General features: G+C 45.9%; 1 protein-coding gene across 2 annotated transcripts in view; it reads right to left on the reverse strand.

Moving 5' to 3' along the window:
• FRMPD1 (FERM and PDZ domain containing 1) overlaps positions 1–23,934 on the reverse strand; it is a 95,779-nt gene extending 71,845 nt beyond the window's left edge. For both annotated transcript variants that reach the window (XM_077147655.1, XM_077147654.1), the window contains exon 1: positions 23,846–23,934. The gene's annotated coding sequence lies outside the window, so the exon portion shown is untranslated. The remainder of the gene's footprint in view (positions 1–23,845) is intronic.
• Between the last annotated feature and the right edge of the window lie 334 nt (positions 23,935–24,268).

The following is a 24,268-nucleotide window of genomic DNA, read 5'->3' on the forward strand; positions in this document are numbered from 1 at the left end:
GCCTTACAGCCACTGGTCTTCTCATCAGTTCTGTACAGTCTTCTGTTACCTGTGTTACCTTCTGCCCTATGCCAGTGTCTGCAGGGAATAGCAAGGTGACTTAGATACAATTTGTACTCCCTCGGAGCTCCAACACACAGAACAGCCAAGCCGTGAGAAAGCAAAACAGAATAAATCCCCTCCAGGTCAGGGGAGTGCTGGGATCAGAGGCTCCACCACACCAGAGGCATTTGTGTGGGTCTTAAACAACTGATGGTGTGTTCCAGGAGTGTGATGTTTACCACCTACACTCAAGTGATCAGAAAATGCATGATAGACAGACAGACAGACACATAGAGGGATGGATAGATAGAATGATATGGCAAATGTGGCAAAACATTAAAATCGGTGGATTGGGGTATCTGGGGAACAGGGGCAGGAATATGACGGAATCCTCTGTGTTGGGATTGTATTGTTTTTGCAGCTGTCTTATAACTTTGAAAGTAGTTTAAAATAAAAAGTTAAAAAAAGTTGATTAGGTTAAGGCAAGCCTGTTAGCGAAAGCGGGATCAGAGAAATAGATGTGGAAAAGCAGGGGAGAGCATAGACTGAGCACGATCTAACCCTTTGGGGCCATTCTGGATCTTGCTTTGACCTTGAATCATCATGCAGATATCAGTTCCCAGGAAGAGTTTTGATGGCAGAGGTGCAGCAGACTCTGTGGTGACTCAGGGCTTGTCTTAGGAATACCTTCACTTCACTCATTCATTCTAGATTTACTTATCGAGTGCTTCTATGTACCTGGCACTGTTCTAGTTGTTGGGGATTTATCAGAGAACAAAAGAGACAAAACTCGCTGTCTTCATGGAGCGCACATTCCTGTGGAGGGTTCCACTAGACAAGAAACAATAAACATAATGAAGGCAATTAATTACAAATGTTAGCAAGTGATATATGCTTTGGGGAAAAAAGAGGATTAGATCATCAGCGTCATGAAGCCGGAGCTCAGGAGTCAGACTCCTAAGACCTCGTCACAGGTCGTCCACTTGCCTTTCCAGAGAAGGTCACAGGGTTCCCTCCTTTCTTCCCCACTCTCTGACCAAATCTTTCGTCGACTGCTTAGCCACGACATGGCTGCACAAATGTTATCATGGCTCCTGCTTCCCTTTCTTCCTTTCTAAGTCAACACACGTGTCAGGTAGAGGTGCTACCAGAGACAGAGAAGCCAGGCGATGCAGTTCTCACCCTCTAGGAGTCTGCAATTCACCAGGGAAGTCAGGGATACAAACCCCAAATTGTAATTCACAGCAGAATAAAAGAAGCAATCTGTTAGACACATGAGCAAAGGTTGTAAAACTTTTGCACCATCCCCTGGAGTTTTCAAAGCGCTCTGGTGGCATGGGTGATGTCACTTGGAGGCACATTCTAATCCTCCCCCTTCCATGTTTTGACTGTGCACCGCTGGGCTCAAAGCTCTTCCCCAGTGACTTCTCATGTCCAGAGGACAGGCTTTAACATGACCTGGGTTCCAAACCCAACTCTCACTAACCACAGTCCTTGACAAGGACCTTCGCCTCCCCAACCCTGCCAACTGTGACATGGGGCTAACCTCACCTGTCTCACGCTAAACTAGAACTACCAGAATGCACAACTAAAGAAAGTCCTAAATAATGATATTTTTCTCAAATTGCCCTTGGTCGTGACTACTGGGCAATGAACTGTCGAATGAATGAATGAATGAATGTATCGGTTGGAAACTAGAATGAAAGAGAAGAGGCACGGACAACTCCCCGGTTTCTGGTTTGGGAGGCTGGGGAATGGTGGTTCCTTTATCGAGAGAAGAAGCACTGGGAAAAGGGCAGGCTTGAGAGGAAAGATGAAGAATTTGGCTGGAAATGGCTGAATTTGAGGTGCCTGAGAAACAGTCATAGAAATATCCAGTGACAGTTGGAGCTGAAAATAAAACTTGACAGTCATCACATTGAAACCATGAGAGTGAATAATGATCCCAGGAAAAGCTGCCTATCAAAATCACTGGGGCCCTTTAAGTAACACCAATGCCCAGGCTCCACCCCCACCCCAGGAGAGTCTGGTTTAATTGGTCTGGGGTGGGGCACGGCAGGATTTGTTAAAGGAGCCCCCGTGTTGGTAATGCGCAGCTGTTGAGTGCCATTAGGGTAGAGTGAGCAGAGCTGAGGAGGGAAAAAACAGGGGACTGAAGAAGGAAGCCATTGAGGAAATGAGAAGGAAGTGTCAGTGAGGCCTGAAGGCAACCAGAGAAAGCCTGAGGAGAAGAAAACACATAAACGGTGTGGCATTTCCTCCATACATTAAACATAGAATTATCTTTTAACCCAGTAACTCCACTCCTTGGTATATATCCCAAAGAATTAAAAACAGGGACTCAAACAAAAACTTGCACACCAACATTCATAGAAGCACTACTCACAATAGCCAAAAGGTGGAAACAGTCCAAATGTCCATCAATGGTGAATGGATAAAGTATGACATATCCAAATATGGAATATTATTCAGCCATAAAAAGAAATGAAGTACTAATACAGGCAACGGCATGGATGAGCCTTGAAGACATTATACTAAGAGAAAGCCAGACACAAAGACCACACGTTTTATGATCTTATTTCTGTGAATCCAGGCAAATCTATAAAGACTGAAAGTAGATCAGATGTTACCAGGAGTTGGGAAGAAGAGGGAATGGGGAACAGCTGCTTAAAGGGTACAGCGTTTCCTCTTGGAGGGATGAAAAAGCTCTGGAACTAGACAGAGGTGGTACAGTTGCATAACATCGTGAATGTACTCAAAGCCACTAAATTGCACACTTAAAAGTGTTTGTATTAGCTAGGGTTCTCTAGAGAAACAGAATCAGCAGGAAATATCTGTAGATATAAAATTTATAAAAGTGTCTCATGTAACCGTGGGAACATAGAGTCCAAAATCCATAGGGCAGGCTGTGAAGCCGACAATTCCGATGGAGGGTCTGGACAAACTCCACAGGAGAGGCTCGCTGGCTGAAGCAGGAAGAGAGCCTGTCTCTTTTGAATCCTCCTTAAAAGGCTTCCGGTGATTAGATTAAGCATCACTCATTGCAGAAGACACTCCCCTTGGCTGATTACAAATGGAGTCAGCTGTGGATGCAGCCGACAGGATCATGATCTAATTCTATGAAATGTCCTCATAGCAACAGACAGGCCAGCACTCGCCCAACCAGACAAATGGGTACCAGCACCTGGCCAAGTTGACACACGAACCTGACCATGACAGTGGTTATAACATTAAATTTTATGTCATGTGCATCTTGCCACAAAAAAAGTAAGGAAAAGAAAAAGGTGGATGTGACCAACTATTCCAAATATAGCCAAGGCAGCCAAAAGAGCCACAAGAAAAGTCTGAATACACTCTCCGTGGTGCTGCCTGTGACTGCGTGGCCATGCTAAGAATCCAGGGGCCAAACTCGAAGCCTGTCAGGGCTTTCTACCTCCAAGTTTGTGGGACCCTGAATTCTTTAGTGTCCCACTGACAGCCAATGTGAAGGTCTTTTCCTCTCCATAGACTTGTTGCTTATTATAAATGTTTTGAATCAGTTACGAAAAATTCTCTTGACAACCCTCTGGGCTTAATTCAACAAAATTGTGGAGCGTGAACTCAAAGGCTAGATTTGTTTTTTACCATCAAATGAGTCATCAAACGTCATCACACACAATCTAATTTCCAAGAGCCTCTGGGCATGTTTGATACGACAAACACCAAAAACAAAACTCCAGTGCTCGGGAAATTCAGACCGAGGACTCCCAGAGCTGCCGTCATAAAGCATCTCACCATCCTGGTGGACCGAGACTTGGCTCCAAGTGTGCATCTGGGGAAGGAAAGACAGGATCCCAAATCTATCACACTAAAAAAATAATAACCACACTGCAGCGTCAGAAACTGAGAATGGCTTCCAGGGCTGGGCCCAAGACGTGCTTCACACAACTCCTGCCCATGAACTGTGGCATGCAGGCTCCATCCTGGCCAGACAGATCTTGAGGTCTTCTTTGAAGGGCCTCACCCTTTCCATTGACCTGGCATTGGCCATGAGCTTGTGGGCCCCCAGTGTCTGCATTTTCCAAGTCTAGTCCCACCTCTGAAGGGTCTCCAGCCATCTCAAGTCAAGGGATTTGATCCAAAAATCAATGCAATTCATTCTACTCATATCAGCACCCTCTCTCTGCTGGGCCCTAGGCTAGGTATGGTGGAGGAGACTGAGGCCCCTTCCCTCTGAGAGTTCACATAATTCCTAACCAATAGAAGGCACAGTGTGGAGCTCGTAAAGAGGGAATGTCTAAAATGCCCTAGGGAGCCTAGGAAACAGCTCCTGCCAGCCTGCTGGGCAATGTGTGCCTTGCCTGTCTCTGCACGGGGCTTGGGAATGTCTGATCATTGTCAGAGAGCCAAGAACACCAGGTGCCGCCTGCCAATCAGGACCCTGTGCAAGGGTGCAGGCCAACGGGCCACTCTAGCTGTCTTAAGCCCTCATTAAGCATTCTACCCGGAAACCTCTTCTTCCTCCTGTAGAACTGCCCAATTTACAGCAAACAAGTCAGGGAATCAGGTCAGCTATTAGGAGATGGCAGCCATTAGGAGCAGTGCCAACAGTTGTGAATGACTGCCAACTCAATTCAGAGATCCCTGCAAAACTACAGAGCCCAGGCACCCAGAAATTAGGCCCTAATTAAGCATTCTGCCCTCTGTCCCTGACCTCAGTAGAGAACAGTGTCCAGTTCAGGTCACCCCACTTTAAAAGGACATAGAGACTATCACGGCTGGGAGTTTGGCTTAAGCAAAGAATCCAAAAAAAAAAAGGAAAAGGCTATGCAACAAGATGCTCACTGAAGCACAATCTCTCGGGATGAAAAACAAAACAGCTATGCTCTGGGTACAGCTGTGTAGAAGTGAGGCAGGGACAAGGCAGGGAACACAAAAGAAGGATGATTTGGCAGATACTGGGTTTAGGGGGTACCTTTTTTCATTTTTATTTTAATTCCCACTTTTTTATTGTTTGTGCAGTGATGATATATTTTTGTAACAATTTTTTTATCAACACAATCAACTTTTTTTATTTTTTGTGAAAAATAACATATACACAAAAAAGCAATAAATTTCAGAGCACACTGCAACAATTAGTTGTAGAACAGATTTCAGAGTTTGGTATGGGTTACAATTCTACAATTTTGGGTTTTTACTTCTAGCTGCTCTAAGACACTGGAGACTAAGAGAAATATCAATATAATGATTCAGCAATCATACTCATTTGTTACACCCTACCTTCTCTGTAGAACTCCACCTTTGATCACCTTTGATCTTTCTCCCACTCTTTAGGGGCATTTGGGTCCCAGTGATACCTTTTTTAAGCATCAGACAGCCATCTCTGAGAAGAGAATCAAAGCTTCGAAGGTTGGGGCAAAGGTTGCCTGGGGAGTGACTATCTGGCAGGGAAATGCACGGCAGCCTGAGCAGCCACAGGTGCACACCCATTTTCACCCCAGCACCGCCCCCTGGGTGTCCTTCCGCAAGTCCCTTCTTCCAGGACCTCCATTTCCACCGCTAGAACTAGAGGAGTTCCATGTGTCTGGCAGGTAGAAAGGTCAGAGGTCAAATCTACTCTCACATGACAGACCCTAACCAGCCACATTGGGGTGCCTGCAGCACAGATGTCATGAGCACCCTTAAACTAATATTCACCCAACTTTCCAAGTCTCCCAGGCCTCTATGGGAGAGTCCTTGTAACTCTCCCCGTCCCCAAATCCACCCACTCCCCAGAGCCTGCTAACGTGACCTCCTAAACATGCCTCAAGTTTCCTCTTCCTTCCATTCCTGCTGCCCTCACACACGGCAGGCTAGCACGGTCTCTTAGGCAGACCACTGTAGCACCTGCTCTCCCTGCCTTTTGTCTGGTTCTCCTCCAATCCATTTCCCACACAACAGAGTAGTCGCTTTTCTAAAGTGTAAATCTGATCATGTCACTTCCCTGCATAAAACTCCATGACGCCATCTCACAACTTCTAAGATAACTTCTTATGGTCTTGAATGTGAATTCTGGAGCCTGACCTAGGTTCAGATGTTACTTAACTGCTTGGTGCCTCAGTTTCCCCACTGGTAAAATGCGGATAACAATAGTAGCTGCCTTGCAAGGTCGTTGTAAGGACTGATGAGTTAATGAATGTAAACTGCTTAGAACAGTGTCAAGTATATAAGGACTCGCTAAATGGCAGCAGCTATTATTACTATTTACAGGTCTTCAAGGCGATGCCTGTTCAGGCACCATTCACCTCTGCAGCCCCTTTGTTTCCTCCATCTCACCAATCTCCACCTCTCAGGGGGCTTCCAGCCCTGTTGAATCTCTTCCAGCTTCATTCTTGCCGTTGAACCTGTGCATATGTCGTTCCCTTGTCAGGTACACTCTTCTCATTCCTCTTTGCCTGGCTTCTCTGCTTGACTTTTTTTTTTTTAAATACCAAAAAACACAAAGCAAATGCAAACATTCCCATTTTGATCATTCCATTCTACATATGTAATCAGTAATTCACAAAATCATCACATAGTTGCATATTCATCATCATAATCATTTCTTAGAACATTTGCATCTATTCAGAAAAAGAAATAAAAAGACAACAGAAAAAAAAATTTATACATACCATACCCTTTACCCCTCCCTTTCCTTGATCACCAGCATTTCAAACTAAATTTATTTTAACATTTGTTCCCCTATTACTTATTTTTATTCCATATGTTCTACTCATCTGTTGACAAGGTAGATAAAAGGAGCATCAGACACAAGGTTTTCACAATCACACAGTCACATTGTGAAAGCTATATCATTATTCAATCATCATCAAGAAACATGGCTACTGGAACACAGCTCTACATTTTCAGGCAGTTCCTTCCAGCTTCTCCATTACATCTTGAAGAACAAGGTGATATCTTGCAAAAGATATCTTAATGCATAAGAATAACCTCCAGGATAACCTCTCGACTCTGTTTGGAATCTCTCAGCCACTGACACTTTGTCTCATTTCACTCTTCCCCCTTTTGGTCGAGAAGGTTTTCTCAATCCCCTGATGCTGAGTCTCAACTCATTCTAGGATTTTTCTCAATCCCTTGATGCTGAGTCTCAGCTCATTCTGGGATTTCTGTCCCATGTTGCCAGGAAGGTCCACACCCCTGGGAGTCATGTCCCACGTAGACAGGGGAAGGTGGTGAATTTGCTTGTTGTGTCGACTGGAGAGAGAGGCCACATCTGAGCAACAAAAGAGGCTCTCTTGGGGGTGACTCTTAGGCCTAATTTTAAGTAGGCTTGACCTATCTATTGACTTTTTAAACAACTTTGAGATATAGTTCACATATCATATGTTTCACCCATTTAGAGTGTTCAAGTCTCTGATTTTTAGTGTAGTTACAGAGTTGTCCAACCATTGCTACAACTGATTTTAACACATTTCACCACCCTCAAAAGAAATCCTACCCATTGGAAGTTGCCCCCAGCCCTAGGCAACCACTAATCTACCCTGACTGATTTTTCAGTCTCAGTTTATACCCCACTTGTAAATTTTTTCTCTGACCTCCAGCTCTGGGTCTGTGCTTCCATAGAACACGGTACTTTCCGTCTCCTGACTGACTATTGTATAAATCCTCTGCTAGAATACAAGCTCCATGAAGGCAGGGCTGTGGTTTTTTGATTCATCAAGATTCTTCAGTCCTAAACAGGTGTTAACATATATTGGATGAATAATTGAAATCAATGGCGCTCACTATCTAAACTCTATAAAGACAGCTCTACTGAAAAAAAATTAGCAGCAGCAAATACTGTACTACAAATACTAAAAACAACACATAAAGGAATATATGACACTCAAATTTTCTACAACTATTCCCATTAGAGCCACTGGTGGAATAAGGCAAACCCTTGTAAAATGACTATGATTCAGGTACTCTAACAAAGTAAGCCTTCAAGTGAGAGGAAAAAGAGCCCTGGAGGCTGAGCAGGAAGAAGCAAGAAAGCTTCACAATACTTATAGATTTTATGAGATTTGGTATTGCCAGGTAATCACTGAGTAAAATGAATACAGCTATTTTTTGTTCAAAAGAAAATCTTGGTAAAAGGGAATAGGGAAAGAATTAAGCGTGAGTTCTAGAGTTTCCTAGGAAGCCATTTCTGTTAAGCAAATTGTATTTTCCTGCAGATACACCATTATAAAATTAGAACTGGGTTCCCCCAGATAATAACCTATGCCCTGGATGCTTATTTCAAAATCTAATGACCAAAAAAAAAAAAAAAATCTAATGACTGGCATAAGAAAAGCAATTACTTCCTAACAAAACATTAAAATTATTTTTCAATATATCAGCATAGTGCTGCAAAATAATTATAAGATGAAAACAACAAAGCCTCCCCTTCACATACTTGGACATACTTCGTACATTGATGGCAGATTAATATTTAGCTCTGGTTAGTCCTCTTCCTTGTTCAAAACACTTCAATGGCTCCCCACTGCCTTCAGGACAAAGAACAAACTCTAAAGCAAGTGATTAAAGAGCCTCCTCCTTTCACCTCTGACTGCATTTCCTCATTTTCTTCAAAAGGTTATTCCTTTCAAATAACCCCTGATCCAAACAAACCGTGCTGAGTGCCCCTGCCAAAGCTTTACCTTTTTCCATCTCTGTCTAGGATGTTCCTTATCCCTCTCTCAAACTCCCCCTGTAAAATCCTAGCTTTGGGGCCTCTTAAGCCCCACTTAAATGCCACCTCCTCCATGAAGCCTCCCATTGTTCTCCTCCCCTAGGCTTTCGCAGCCCCTTTTCTGGAGATGATTCCTATGTCTTTATCACGGGCTGGCTTAGATAATAGTTACTTCTAGGCATGTTCCCTACCTCCCATAAAGTCAAATACATTTCCCCACACACTTAACATATGTCATGCAAATAGAAGGTACTTAATAAATGTGTTGGTTGAATGAATGAATGAAATAACCAACAGAGGATAGAAAACAATACGATCAGAAGCAGCTTAATTTGCTACCCTTAGAGAGATAGCAAGTCTTAAAATTTAGGAAATGTACTTCAGCAGCTGGAAGATTTTCTCTCTCTACAAACCTCTTTAATATTCCAACTTTCTATTTAAATCTCCTATTCACTTTCAATATCTGCCTACAGGGATTTTACTCCTACCAAGTGTAGGTGTGCATGAGTGTTGCAGTAATGAGGAGAAGCAGAGTAGAAAAAGAGAGATCATTACTAAAAGCTGGCAGCAGCAAAACAGGGGCTCTCTCTTCGGAGAAGAAAACTCACAATCCACAAAATAGCCAAGGTGAGTCACAGCACTGGCTGTGAAAGATCGGGGAGGTGTGACTTAAGTCAGATCAGGCACTGGTTTCCCAACTTCCCCGAGTATCAGATCACTGGAGGGCCTGTCACAACTCAGATTGCGGGTCCTCACCCCCAGTTCCTGTTTCTTCAGGGCTGGGCTGGAGCTGGTATTTTGCAATTCCAACAAGTGCTGGGAGAAAGTTGACCACACTTTGAGGACCACATTTTAAGGACAATCAATGCAGCCTGTCAAATGAAGGCTGGGATTCAAGGTCAAGAGATCAGCTGTGGTTTCCAGAATGGGCATTTCTAAAGGTAGACGATTCGTTTTAATTAAGGCATATGAATAATTAAATCAGACAGGGTTTTTTTTTCCCCCCTTCTTACTCGTAATTCAGAGGATACATTCTCTAGAGTAGACCAGAGAGTTATTTTGGCAAGAGAGTTAGGAATTCTGGGTTCAAGTCCTGATTCTGTCACTAGTTAGCAGTGTAACCATAGACCACACACGACTCTCTCAGGACATCTACCGTGTAAAACCAAGGTTTATTCGACGGGAAAATATCCAGTCTATAGGTCTCATATCCTAGGATCTCACAATTTTGAAAACCTGTTGGCAATTTAGTTCTGAAGGATTCAAAAATTATCCCATCTATATGTAAAATGATTAAAGATCCTGCCACCTGAAAGCATAAAACAAAACGTGAGGAATAATTATCAGTGAAATTTGAGAAGAACCCATGACAAATACATTGCCATCATGAAGACCCAAAGAAACTTTACTCAAACAGGTTTCACAAATAAGTGTTCAAGAACAAAGAGACCAGGGAAATAGATTCTGTCAAATATACAAGGAAGATAATTACCACAAAAAGAACAGCCCTTTTTCCGAGAACAGTCTAAAGAAAACAAGGCATGGTGCAAGAATGAGAACGCGTCCACTCACCAGTCCAGCAGGGCTGAAGGGACTCCTCCAAGGAAAGAAGCCCGCCCTGCTTCCCTGGCAGCCCCATGCTGGCACCTCCCACCCATCCAGGACACTGCTCCTGGGCGTCTCAGCAGCACACAGCTATTTTTAAAGATAAAAAGCCACATTCCCAAGATTGCAGCCCCAAGAATATGACTATCAAATGACCTTCCTATAACTCATCAATAAGCCCAAGCACACCTGACTGCCGGGCCACGTGGCCAGAGCTGGCCGGTCCCTCCGCGGCGCGGATCCCACTCCCCGCAGGGCGGGGTCCTCCTTCTCCAGGCCCTGGGCTGCGGCAGCTCGGCCTCCCCACATCAGGCTCGCTTCTCTCGTTTTAGCACGAATGGCCCAGGCATCCTCCAGACGCCATTCTCATTCTCAAGACTTCCGACACTGGAACCAGCCAAGAGGGGAACCTCTGGAGGTCCTCAATGGGCAAACCGGCCTCCTCTGTGTGCCGAGGGCAGCACAGACGATGACTCCCAAGTCTCATGACACAACCGTTTCATGGCTGTAGAGTTTATTCCAATCCTCAGTAATACCTTGTCTCCCCGCACTGGTTTTGCCTGGTCGTCTTTAGTTAAAACGAATAGCAGCAGACGGTATTAGCTCACTAAGCCTTACCGCATCCTGGGGAGATAGGTCACCAAAGCACATCACCCCGGCTTAACAGATGGGGAAATGACGCCACAGGAAGATTAAATGACCTGCCCAGCCTCACACAGCCCGCCACGGGTGAAGCACTAGACTACCTCCGACCTCATGCCAGCTCCTGAATGCAGGATGCTCGGGATAAAGCCCTTTGCAGTCTTAGGGTCCCACCCAGTACAAATGGTCTGTACAAAAGCTCCGGAAAGGAATAAGCAAAGAGGCAACTTTCTTAAAATTGCCCCAGTTGTCTCACTTTTCTTGTGTCTCCCCAGAACACCGTGAGAGAGGTATTAAGTGAAAGATGTGTGCACTGATGTATTGAAAGGACAGAACAGGCCTGCAAGCAGCAAGGGGTCACGGTGAAAGGATCAAAGGGTTGGGCTGAGTGGGGTTCTACAGGGACCTCGGACCTCTGCACCCCACAGAGCTCAGCAAAACTCGATGACTGCAAGCCTGAAATTATACCCATTTCATTCCTTCATACAACAACTTGCACTTCTAATGTGTGCAAGGCACTGACAGAGAGAGTCATAAAGATGAACTGAACCATTTCTGCAGTCAAGAAACTTGAAATGTCATCGAAGAGTTCATATAAATCACTAAAATACAGAGTAAAAAATAGTAAGGACCAGAGCAGAGGGGCTGGTAGAACGCTTGGGTTTTTGGCAGTGTGGGGTCACAACAGCTGCGGATATAGTATGGGGAACTATCCTGAGAGGCTTTGGAGATAAGAGAGTGAGACCCGCAGGGGTGGGGGGAAGGCATTGGGGGCAGTGGCTGGGGAAGGACACAGAAAATGCATAGTAGGGAGATGGCACAGGGGGACCCTGAAGACCAAAGGTTCAGTTCAGATGCAGGGTGTGAGAGACAAACGGTATGTGAAGTACAGTGAGTGATTCAGGGTGAAAAAAGAAGGTGGAAGTCAGATCACCTAAGGCCTTAAATGGAGGGCTAAGGAGGTTAAATTTTACTCCTAGCCAGAAGTGCTCAGCACCATCTCTTGTTCATGGTTGGCACTCAATAAATGTTGGTGGGGCAAAGTAAAGGAAGGCAATATAACTCAAGAGTAATAAGAGTAATGCAGGACACCCATGAAAGAAGAAACCCAGAAAAATCTGCTCCATTTTCTTTCATCATTTTATATCTAGTCAGGACTACTCCTAAGTTTACTTTAACTATTCAAAATAATTTCTACGTTCTGCCCCACATGGAGATCATAATACTTACCATGAACTTCTCAAGCAAGAACACCGTGAAAAGTAATGATGATGTAATGTCTGAAATGCTTGGAGCTCTTTGAAGATGTGTCGCAAAAGGCATCTCTTTAATATTTAAAGAGATTCTACTCAGTTCTGATCTCTTTTTCTGTAGACTAATGTTGCATCCACAGGACAGGGTGATGCCAGATTGGCCCTTAAATATCTTTCCACCCACAGTGCCCAGCAAAGGTGCCGCTTCCGAATTCCTTACCCACAGTTGGTGAAGCCCATGACAATGTCAGAGCAGAGGTGGTTTCTGACTTGGGAATCCAAACTTGCCGGAGATGCGGGGGCCAAGCATGTCATGTGGAAGATCAAAATGGACTTCAAAAGAGATTTTCCTCAAGACTCCATTTCTAAGTATGAGACAGGGTCTCGCGAACACTTCAAGGGGAATCATTTTAGCAAAGCCCACATTCTAAGCCAGTTAACATTTTTAGGTTTAACACAGTGCCCAAGAAAGGCAGAAATAAGAATAGCTCCCTGGGCTCAATTACAAATGGAGTGGAAAAAATAATTTCAAAAGTTCAAGGGGAAAAAAAATCAATTCATTTCCTTCCCCCAAAGCTTTCACTTCTATAAATACACTCACACAAATGGACCCAAAACCGGTCTTCCTTTTGAAAACACTACCTGTCTGGAATTGGCGAGATAAATTATGTGTTCATCTTGCTTTCAACCCCCTGAAGCTCAAACGATGCTCTCCAAAAGGCTTATCTTTTCTTCTTAAATAACACTCCTTTCTAGCTTTGATTACCAAAGTAATACACATAGCTGCCAGAAATTTTCAAAAATTTTCTTCTTTGAGAAGAAGAAAATAAAAATCATCCACTATAATCTACAAATTGTTAGTTATGTTTTTAGCCCTCGTGTGTGTATATAAATATATCTTTTCAACATAACTGGGATCTTGCTGTATACACTGGTTTATAAGATGATTTTCTTCCTAGAGCAATAATTTTCCCTGTGTCTTTATTAATCGATAATATTTTTCTGTTTACACTCTCAGGGAGTGTGATTTTTAAAGTTAATCCCCTATTGCTAGAGATTTGATTTATTTTAGCAAATAATGTTGAGATAAACGTTTTGTATAATACATATTTAATTATTTTCTTCAGATAAATTCCTAGAAGTGACAAAACACTTTGCATAATACAGCTTTAGTTATTTTTTTAAGATAAATTCTTACAAGTGGCACTGCTGCCTGAAAGACCAGGCACAAGGTTTTTAGGCTTTTTTTTTTTTTTTTTTTTTTGCATGGGCAGGCACCAGGAATCGAACCTGGGTCTCCGGCAGGGCAGGCAAGAATTCTGCCTGCTGAGCCACGGTGGCCCACCCAGAGATTAAGTTTTGTTTGTTTGTTTGTTTGTTTTTGCATGGGCAGGCACCAGGAATTGAACCTGGGTCTCCGGCATGGCAGGTGAGAACTCTGCCACTGAGCCACTGTCACACCGCGTGTTTTTAAGCTTTTGATAAAGCCAAATTGCCCTCCAGAAGGGTTATCCCAGTCTCACTTCCTCAGTCAATGGGAGGACAACTTTCCCAACTGCTCATGGACCCCCAATTTAGTAAATAAATAAAAGGGATATTGATGCATTTATTTGCAGTTCTTTGCTTTTATTCCTGAGGCAGATTCCTACCCCTACCTCCCGCAAATGTTTAGTGCCTATTAGTATTTTTTTCAGAGTATTTCTTTATTATGTGTTTTTATTAATCAGAAAGCCACTCTTCTACCCCCCTCTCCAACAGGGCACCTAGCTCCAGGGGCAGCCTGGAGTCTCCCCGCTCTGTGTCTGCCACCCACATTCCACCTTGGGGCCCTCTTTCAGCAAATTCACAGTTCCAGCAGGTGAGTCTATCATTTATTCACCTATTCATTTATTCAACCAATATCTCTTGGGTGCCTGTTACATGCCAGGTACCATCTTAAGAGAGAGCTAAAGACAAAACACTATGAGGCCATATGAGAATCCAGGAGAGGAAAGTCAATAAAGCCCAAACCTCAGAGGCCCGAAGGAGTTGCAAGGATAATTCGGGAGTTACCGGTAGATGATAAAGGGCTGGATAAAGGAGACAGCGCAAGCAAAGCTGCAGAGGCATACTGGAGCCAGGCGTGTTGAAGGAAGAATTTCATTCCTAGGGCATGAGAATGAGGGACTGAGAATGAGGCTATAAAGTTAGCTAATATCGAATTCATCTGCCAAGCTGCTCTTTCCCCTCTATATCTGGATTCTGCTTCACAATTCCTGGTTCATCTCTGATACAGACTCCTCCAAAAGCCTTCCTAGAGAACCACCGTCCCATCTGTCTTTCCAGACCTCTCTGCCTGGGTCCAGAATTCTGGCATTCACACGAATCAGCCCAGCAATCCCCAGCGAATAGATGGTTCTGTTCTTTGATTCCTCAGAGTAAGTCTTAATCAGTTTAGTTAGGAAAGAAACTTCTGGCTCGTGATGTATTCTCCATACCACTAGCCTCTCAATACTGGGCTAGACTTATAATTGGCAATCAATAAAAGCTTATAGATGCTAACCAAATTAAATTGGGCAGAATACATACAAGAGAGGAGATGAGTGCGCACAGGTCATATGCATCTGTCATCCAGACAGCTGGGGAAAATTGAAACTGTCTTTGAAAATTAGCATCTGATCACAATCATGGCACAAGAGAGACTGATTCTCATTAAGCATGTAACTCTGCATCCACGTAGACATTTCTCAGGCAGGCACAAAAACGGTGCTTGCTAAACTAAACCGCACATTCCATGAGCTTCTGTGCATAAAGGTCAATATATTCCGGAGATGTGAATTTTTTTTTCCTTTGAGGGACGGAGGGGGAGAAATGAGGGAAGAAGGCCCCTTAACCCAGGCCACGTCTGCTGAGATTTTCCATACTGATGATTCCAATCCAAAGCTAAAATTCCTAATTCCACCTTGAAGGAACTACTCTCCATCGTTCATGCTTTCATGCAGATAGCAAACACTCCTGGATAATTATTCTCTGAAGGGCAGAGAGCCCAAACATTCCCCAAGTGGTGAGCCCCCCTGTTCTGGCTCCAATCCTCTCAGCCCCGGATTCATTACCTGCCACAGCACTCAGTATGATGATCAGCTTCTTTGTCCCCACCCCAAGCTGGGACCTGTACAGGGCTGAGGAGTGTTTCTCCAACCCTGTGGGCTCTGGGACCTAGAACATCACCCTTCACATAGCGGCTTATCAGTCAGTCTGTGGGATCCAGTGTGGCAGCAGGGCTGTAAAAGACTTCAGAAATAACCCAGCCCACAGATAGGAAACTGAGGCCCAGAGAGGGGAAGCAACCTCTCCAAATCACACAGAGAGTCGGTGGTGATTAGCAGGTTAAAGAGAAAGAAGCGAAAGATGTCAGTAGTGCTGTAAGTCTGATGACTTAGGAGACCGCAGGTGCTTGGAAAGGATGACGTTTGGGGTGGGGGAGCGGAGATGACTAAGTATGATTCCGGATAGCTTCAAACACATGGAACAAGTTTTATCCGTTTTCTCCAGGACAGCCCTTTAGATAATATTAAAAAAAGGAGATTACAAAGTATTGAATGTTTACTATGTGAGGGTAGAAAACAGGAATCAAGTCTTCCCTGAGTCTTCCTTTCTATAACACTCATAGCTGATCAGTAATAGAAGCAGGGAAAGTTTATGCTTCAGTTCACACAGCTAGAAAACCCAGATCTGATTGAGTCAAAAGCCCAGGCACCTTCTCCTACACCCGCTGTCTCTCTGACCGATTCTCTTAGGAATGGCTACACAGGGCTGTGGGATGCCAAGGAAGAGCCAGCTGTGAGCTCGTTCACAGGCAGGTCTGGCCATGTCCCCGGACATCAGGCAGCAGCTGCAGACACCGGACACCAGGTCTGCAGCCTCCTCACCCTCTGAAAGCGTGGGGAGCGGACACGACTCTTTTGAGTCTTTGCTTGCCCTTGGCTGACAGGGTGGGCCAGCTCCGGGAGCAGGTATAAGACAGCGAAACACAGGGACCCACCTACATTTTTTATTTGGCCATCTGTCATTTAACTTTTATTAACTTTCTTTTAAGTTTTGTCATAGATTTAGCCAATATAGGCCTTTGACTTGGTCAGGATAGCCCACTGGTGATTGTAAAGAGAGCAATAAGGCATTGTCATAGTTATTCCTTCATTCATTCATTTCCTCATTCAACACTGTATACCCAACCTCTGCTCTAGACTGTGCTCTCTTATCTTAGGAATGGCAGGGGGAGGCCTCATCCTAGAAGAGATTTCCCAGCCAAAGCAGAATATTTTGATGTGAGGGCATTTCATTTCAAAATGGCTACATCAAGCACGCCTTGTCAAAATGGAGAATCATTTTTAAATGATTTTTTAAATGATTCTGGGTTCTTTAAACCCAGCCAAGCAAAATGAGAAGCAGAGAGCTCTGAACCCCACGCCTACCCTCACTTAGGGCTCCAAGCAGTGCCGTTTGGATATCTTCCCTACCAGATGTTCCTTAAGGTCCCTTCCAAACCTGAAGTTCCTCCAATTCGGCTCCAATTGATGACCGTGAAGAAGCAATCAGATGGTAGGGACACAGATGAGGAGAGCTTCGGGTGTGCTGTTCTATCCATCTTTCTCCTCCATCTCCTACTCACCCGTCATGGCTCAGCGCCAATGCTGGGCCCTTCCAGAAGCCCTGGATCTTCCCCAAGGTATACCCAGTCCTTCTGCTGGGTTCCCATGGGTCTCAGGAACACACACTGCCCAGCGCTGACTCACTGCTAGCTGAAGGTGGGGCAGGGCCTGTCTGATCCATCTGTCTTCTCCACCACCGATCCCTGCACAGGCCTTTCTTGGCAAAGCACACTGACGTGTGCAGAGCTGGAGTTCAGGGGGACACTCTGGGCAGATGTGAGATGATCCCAGGGCAGCGGTGACAGCACTGAGAGAATGGCCCAGAAGAGGGAGCTGATGGCAAACTTGAGGGGACCCCACAGGAACCCTAACTGGGCCTCATGTTGTACTGATAAAAGTACAGATTCTGAAGCGAGGCTGAGATGGTCTTGTTCCCCTCTGGACTGGTCACACTCCACCTGCGCAGTTGTGCCCAGTTCCTGGCTCTGCCCTTTTCAGTAGACTAGGATAAAGTGGGGCATTCTGCCTAAAGAAGTGAAGACAGGGTGACCAGATCCCTGACTGTGAGTGCCCAAATTGTCTGAATGGTTGTTGCAGGGAGAAAGAAATGGATTTTTCTGTGGGACTTCAAAGGGTAGGATCAAGGCCACTGGGGCAACCATTGCCTGGAGGCAGGTTTTTGGCTCAGCTCGGGAAGCGCTCCCCACTCCCGAACAGTCAGAGCCAAGCAGCACTGGAATTAGAGTGCCTCGGGGACTGGCAGGTCCACGCAGAGAGAGGCTGGGTCTGCTAGGGGAATTCCTGCTCCAGACAAAGGCTGACTTGATCATCTCCCAAGTTGCAACCCTGTTTGAGAGTCTGTGACTGTCAGCTAAATACTGCACCGTGTGCGTAAATCTAGGTTTTCAGCGAAGAGACAGAGCACACTGTCATGACCCCGTTCACATCAGCCCACCATGACCTCTAAAGAACCCACTGCTTTTGTGAAGAACTAAGTAGTGAAAATACCCAGGAATGAGCTCAGGAAAGAAATAACCAATTCTATCAATCCCTATCTACAAAATGCCCCCTTCCCACACTCCAGCTCAGGGCAGAGGAAAGGGGAAAAGCACATATATCTCCATATAGATGTCACCCAGTAATCTGACCAGGAGCCAAAAGCACCCACACCAATAAATACAGAGTTGCTCTGGAAAGCCTGGATTTGATATTCTTTCTTCAGAGAAAACCGAGAGAATAGAGACTCCAGCCAAGTGAATTATTTTCATAAAAACAAATGGCAGCCTCCCCTTTATTTGAACAACAGATTTTTCTGAATTCTACATTTGAAACAAAGAAAACAATAAATTCAAGTAGTTACCCAGAGTTTGACATGTTAATATCCACAAAGTATGTTAATATCCGCAATGCTTTTTGCTTTTTATTTAGGCGTGTGTGTGTGTGTGTGTGTGTGTGTGTGTGTGTGTGGTGGGGGAGGGGAGCAGGTGATTCCCTGTTTTTTGTAAGCTCTAACCTACACCCTACATTCTGAACACTCAGAGGAAGGAAGCCCAGGATTTCTCATCTGCCTGCGCATCTGTCTTCTCCTAAGTCAAAATCTCAGAGAACTAAGCACCATTACATCCGGACAGACTCCTCTAAAGCGCTTTCCGTTCAGGATTTTGAAAATTTGCCATGTTACCCTTTTACTGAAACAGCTGAGGTTTTCAGATCATTCCTTAAGAGAAGTCAAAAGAACATACTTTCATACTTTTAGATTTTGCTCTGTATCTTTTATAGCCTGTACTTAGTGGGGGTCTCCCCCCACCCCCCAAAAAAAACCAATGTTAAGGGCACAAGTCATTTAGCAGCCAGCTTGTGAAATGACTGCATGCCTGAATCATCTCTAACCACTCACAGAAAAAGGTTATCAAACATTAGGTGGGTCCCTGAAAACACTGTGCCACTTAAATAAAAATACCACCTACTGCCCTTAGACCAGTCAGCCATGTACCAAATCAGCCTCCCAATGACCTTCAGGAGAACAATTATATTTAAAAACTCTCATATTAGCAGAGCCAGTGTTACTCCTGCTTCCATGAACAGATATTAAGTTTAATGTATACCTTAGAACACAGTAAATGTACAACTACAACAGCAGTACATAAATAAAAATTTTATATATTGTAAGGTGCTAAGTTCATAAGCACATTTGGTACTTGAAAACTTTCCATACCAGATCTTTTGGTACAGCAAAGAATGCTTTTAAAATATAAATAATTATTGCCAAATTTCTTTAGCTTGAAGGCTTAAATATTACGTACTATATTTATGCAAATAAATAAGCCACGTTGAAAAGCTAAATTCAAAATTCGGACATATCTTTGAGGTTGGCCCAACTCTTCATCAAATGAAGGACCTACATTTCAAGGCAGCGGAATGCTGCCAGTGAGTTCAGCTGAGGACTGCAACCCCTGAGCATCAGCTTTGTGCTTCTGGCTCCACTCAAACAATTTCAGATCTCAGGAAATCGCAGACCTTTCTCAATCCAATACAACATGAACATCTTGAGCTTTGCACTCGGGTTAGGCCTTGCAAAAAGGGCCACGGGGCAGAGGTGAGAGGGACATTGCACCCACCCTCCCTGGAGCTTCTAGTGGACGGGGCCACATACACAAGTGACCACACATCTAATCCTGCAAGGCTGAGTGCAATGGCTTCTCCATGAGAGGCGGCAGTGCAGGGGGAGGTCAGGGGAGGACGAAAACCCTAGGCAAGGGGATCTGGAAGACGACTTCCTAGGGGAGGTAGGATTTGAGCTAGGGCTTCAAGCGTGGACAAGACCACAAGGCTGAGAGGCACATACTCAGCAGAGGGGCCAGCAGGAGAAGCAAAGGTCTAGAGGCCAAGATCTCAGAGCGTCAGGAGATGATGTGTGGAAAACAGGGAGAGGCAGGAGAGAGGGGGCCAGAGATAGCCCATCACATCTGCCGGGCTGAGGACTCTGGACTTACTCTTCATACACAGGGGACTCGCTGAAGGTCTTTGAGGAGAGGCGTGATGGCAATGGGATCCGAGCCACACGTCAGGGTAGAGAGGACAGAAGAGAGTGAAAATGATGGGGATGTGTTTGAGTGAGATTTTGGAAGTAAAAACGTCAAGATACAGTGACTGACTGCATTTTGGTAAGGAGGGGACAAGGGAGAGGGCAGGGTCATAGATGTTCTCCTCCTCCTGCTGTAGAGTTTCCAGACGTGGAGGGAACTGGGGCTGGGGGTGGGGGGTGACCATTGAGTATCCCACAGCAGGTGGGCAGGACAGGGCTTTGGTAACCGAGGCCTTGGCACCAAGGGCTCAGCCCCGCTCTAGCCTTCCATTTACATGTCAGTGAGCACCTCACTGGCCTGTGAACAGAGAGGGGGAGGAAGGGAGAACTGGAGGGAGGGAGGGAGGGACCCTGAGGAAGCTGGTCTACCATGAAATGTCCCCAAAGCAGCAGCAGCAGCAGCAGCAGCAATGCTTTGGGCCTGAACTTGCAGGTAAGGGTGCTGCATCTGGGTGCTTGTCTTTTTAAAGCCCTAAAACATAGTTTTGTGTTGAAGGAGCAGAGAGCCTGCTCTGGAGTCTCCCCACTAAGTAGACCCAGACTGCACCAAGCCTTTTCAGGTCTCCAGGTCTTTGCATTTGTTGTTTCTTCAGCTGGAACATCCTATCCACAACCCCCATTCCCTTAATTTAGCTTTTATTTGTTGCTTATACATACCTAGCATTATTCTAAGTACTTTGCATATGTCGATTTATTTAGTCCTCCTAACAGCCCTCTCAGGTAGATGCAGACTATTATTATCCCCAGTTTACAGATGAAGAAACGGAGGCTCAGACAATTAAATAACCTGACCGTGGAACATATTTAGTCAGTGGAGGGGCCAGTATTCAAATCTGAGTAATTTATGGTCCCAGAGTCTGCATTCCCACCCACAGAGCTCTGGGGCCTCTTAGAGAGCTGTGCTGCCCAGACAGGCCTTCCCTGACCACCCTCACATGCAACCCCCCTGCCCTGGTTACTTTCTCGCACATCACCCTGCTTATTCCCTTATCAGTCCTTAACATGATCTATAATTATCTTATTTTAGCATTTCTTCATTTATTAAATTTCTCCAAGTAGAATCTGAGCACCAGGAAGGCAAAGACTTGCCCATTGCTCCAATGTATCCCCTGCAACTAGAGCAGGCTCCTGGCACATAACAGGTGCTCTATGAATAACCACTGAATACACAGAGAAGGACAGTTACCCAGGGTTACATGGTGTCACAATGTTGTCTTGAGGACTGCAAATTTCAGACAACCTGCTCTGAGGCAGAGGGAGCCAGCACCTCATGCCCAGAGGATATAGACAAAACTGATATATTTATAACTGCATTTGACTGTCAAATCCCCCCACCTGGGTCCTTGAGCACATGCGCCCTCCTACAGCGATAATGCTGTGGGAAGCAGGGACTGAGTCTTGTATTAACCCCTCGGTGGCTTCCCACCACCTCATAGAATTTACAGGGCATTCAGTGCTGTTGATGCTGGTGTCCGATCTGAGCTTCCTCCAGATAACAAAAAGTTCCCGACCACGCTCAGGAGGCATCTTGAGTATGTAGACCCAATTGTCATGAGGAGTTCCATCCACACTGGAAAAGGGCAGTGAGGTTCTGACCCAACACACACACCAAAACAAAAAGCACCATTTATATACCCCAAGGGTGCTGAGCAACATTTATTGAGCTTGTCCCTGAACACACTGATAAAATAAAACAACTTTTATCAAAGACCTATTACATGCAAATGCTCTGTTAGGCACTTTCACACACGAGCTCATTTCATTCTGCAGAATTTGGGACTATTATTATTATTACCGTCTTACAAATGAGAAAAGCGGGGCTCAGAGCTGTCCAGTCACCAGCCCAATATCCCCAAACCAGCATGGGTTCCAGCCCAGGTGTGTCTGTCTCCTGAACCCCTTTCCATTGTCCTCTGCTCTGAACTGCTCTGCTTCTCTAGTGTTTCCATCATACTCACTCTTCCCCCAATAACGCTCTGTGCTTTTGCTCGTACCAGATGACCTAAAAATAGTCTTTTATTCCTCTGCACCTGTTGAAAGCTTGTTTCTTCCACCTTCCACGGGGCAGGTTTTCCCCAGTCTCCCCAGTTGGAATTCACCCTCCTCAGTTTCCCCAGAGCATTTTTTCTCCAGGTCCCACGTGATTTAACTCCCAGACTGCCCAGCGGTAAATTTTCTCTCTTCTTCTCTCTAAAACCTTGAGGGTAAGGCTGTCAGTGTTTCCCATATTTGTCACCTCCTGAAGTGATTGGTGAGAAAGTACTTGCTGAACCACTGAAAAGGGAAAGACTTGTGCCATTTGAATGCATCTAAGAGAAAACAGATTCTGGACAAATTAGCTTCGTGGATGGGGTACAGAAAGACAAACTCATATGCCTCAACTCTGCCGTTTCCTTATTCCGATCACAAAGCACTTTCACCAGTTCTCTCTCTGATTTCATAAAGCTCGAAACTTAAAACCAGGATGTCTAGGAAGGAAATAAAATAATAAAATCACTTCCCTAAGAATCCTTTCATAGTAATGCATTTCATGAACACGCTGGGGAGATGCTAAGTGCAGGACAAGCAGGGACAAGAGATTGGACAAAAGAACAAAGTTCACCTTTTAGCATGGTACAGTTAACAATCTAGAGCTTGTTTTGCTGTGGCTACACCAGAATTCTCCTGTCCCGGGAAAGTACGGACTTGCCAAACCGTAGGACTCTCCAACCATGCTGAGCACCCTAGGATACCCTATTTGCAGCGATTTTAAACTGCCTTGATTGATAAACATCTCAACCATCACTTTAAAACTAGAAACAAGTAGATACTGGCCTTTACGTCAGGACCTCCAGAATAGAGCATTATTATTTTTTCAAATACCATTTTGAGGTTTTTACAAAAATAACGGACTCACAAACAAAAACGCTTCCTGATCTATACCCCACTTTGAAAACAAATCATTATGCCGTTGAATATTTTATGATGATCCAAAGCACTGAAGGAGGCAAGGCGAGCATTCACCAATCCTTGCCATGTCTATTTTGAGACTCCCAAAGCAAACTGCAAATGCCTCCTTTATTTTCTAAATAGCCATTTGCAAGTGCTGGGTGGATTCTTGATGAAATATTGCCTCCCCCACAAACTGACCCTAAATCCATAAACCGGTATGTTCCACTTCTCCAGAATCTGCAGCCGGAAGGACCTCTGACCTACCTAAGGAACGCTGCCCCTACATCTTCCAAGCTGCGAAATCGAAGAGGCTGACCTGCCCAAGGTCACCCAGTCACCAGAAGCCACCGCCTCTGACACCCAGGCTAAGGAATATCCATTCTCCACTCCCAGAGGTTGACTCAAAACCTGTCTTAAAGCCCAGTTTAGAAACGTGACCTGATTGTAACTCTGTGAGTCCCAACACTTCCTGGCCCAGAGCAGAGCCACTCAGGGATGCCCCTCGACTCACAAAATGGCAACACGGGCAGGGCCTCTCAAGTAATCGTCCCTCGTGAACCCCTCCGGGTCCAAGTGGTGGCCGTCGAGGCCGGGCAAAGGAGGACCGACCGAGGTCACAATAAAGTTGGCGCTGGTTGCGACCGGACCTGAACCCAGGTCTCCTGCCTTCCAGTTTGCCGCTCTTTCCAGCACACCGTGCAGATCTCGAAAACTTAAGCAACAAATCGATACTGTGTAAAGATTTAACCATTGCAGGCCCTAACTAGGGCCCGAAGCGAGCCCGCGGACGCGCTCCCGCGCCAAGAGGGGTGGAGAACCGAAGGCGGGAGGGGGTCGCCCGGGTCGGGGGTGCAGGCGCAGCGCACGGCGGAGGGAGGCGCCGAGGGAGCCAAGGGGCAGGAAGGCTGCAGCTGCACGAGACACGGGCCTGGTACGTGGGGACCCACAGTCCCCCCAGAACTTTGCGGCGCGGGGACCTCGCCCTTACCTGCAGAGAAGGCGCCGCCCGCGCGGACGCGGACCTGGCGGGCTGACACTCTCGGCGAGGGGCGGTCCCGCCGGGCAGCTGGCCCCGACGCGGCCAGGGCTCCGGCAGCGGCTCGGCTCAGGCTCGGCTCGGGCTCCGCCTCCCGCGCCGCTGCTGCAGCCAAAGGGGGAGCGCCGGGTCGGGCCGCGCCCGCACCGTCTGGCCGCAGCAGGTGCTGAGGCTGCAGCTGCGGGGCCGCCAGCTGCCGGCACCGCGACCCCCGCCCCGGGGGAGGAGCCCCGCGCGCAGGCTCCGCAGGCCCTGGAGGTTCCGGCCGGCCGCAGTGGGTGGCCCCGCTCCCACCCGGGCTCTTGCCTCCCCCGGCCTTCTTCAGCTCTCTGCCTGGGCACGCAGCGTCCCCCGAGTACCCACGAGGAGGCTGAA

Source organism: Tamandua tetradactyla, chromosome 2, assembly GCF_023851605.1.
Source record: "Tamandua tetradactyla isolate mTamTet1 chromosome 2, mTamTet1.pri, whole genome shotgun sequence".
Taxonomy (NCBI): Eukaryota; Metazoa; Chordata; class Mammalia; order Pilosa; family Myrmecophagidae; genus Tamandua; species Tamandua tetradactyla.